This window comes from Schistocerca gregaria, chromosome X (genome assembly GCF_023897955.1).
Source record: "Schistocerca gregaria isolate iqSchGreg1 chromosome X, iqSchGreg1.2, whole genome shotgun sequence".
Taxonomy (NCBI): Eukaryota; Metazoa; Arthropoda; class Insecta; order Orthoptera; family Acrididae; genus Schistocerca; species Schistocerca gregaria.
The window spans coordinates 273,373,269-273,374,257 of record NC_064931.1 but is presented as its reverse complement, the minus strand read 5'-3'; positions in this window follow the sequence as shown (position 1 = coordinate 273,374,257).

The window sequence follows — 989 nt, the reverse complement described above, 5'->3', positions numbered from 1 at the left end:
GCCGAGCTAGGCAGAATTTCAATGTCGTCCACTTTCACCTTTTGAAGATGTTTGCCATTAAGTAACAATTCTGCTCATTGAATGCAACATCTAATTAACCGAATTCTGCAGAGTAGTCAGCTTTGAGTGGTGTGGTGTTTCCCACAAGTATGAATGTGTTAGAATTTATTTTTTGTGTGTTTTACTCTCTGTAGGTTGGCAGATGTACTTTTTCTTCCCATCCCGATTTTTGAGCTCATTGTAAGGTGAAAGGTTCTGCCAATGAAGGAAACTACTATCTAGGGAACTAAATTTGTTTGTCAATGGCACACTAGTTTTTGCTATGTATATCATCAACGTCACAAATTTCGAAATGCAAGTGGGACGTGATGAAAAAAGTTGATACTGTGTGCCCCATGTCTTTTCATTCCATGCTCCTTTAATATGGAAATTAGCTCCGTTTTCTATGTGCAAATTAGACACAGTTTGATAAACAAATTAATAGCGTCTCAATTAAATGCAATCGAAATCAGGGAGATCGTATAGAAGCATGTTTATTTCTATTTCTAGTATAATGGCAGTCATTTCGTGGCCAATTTCTTTAAAGTTTTTTGTTTCTTAATTTGTTGTTAGACTTTGCATGTGTACTTGATATGGCTTAGGACGACTTCAGTGCACTGTGTCTGTCCTAAAGCAGACAGGACTTTCCAACACAGAGACTCTCCTAACCCCTCACTAAGTTTAGGAGGTAAGGAAAGAATGGAATCACTGATCAGGGGGACTGTCGCTAGGCCCAGAGCCCATTTTGCATGGAGGAGGGCCACACCGGTGAGTTGCTGGATTACAGTACATGCGACATTCGTTTCCTGGAGAAATAACAATAGTCAGGTGCGTCAGCGGAAAGTTTTATGCTCTGGACGTTTGCAAAACCCTTCTCTGGCGCAAGGAGAATTATTAAACAGCACGGGCAGCTATTTGAGGTATTCATAAGAAGAACTTTCTAGGGAAGA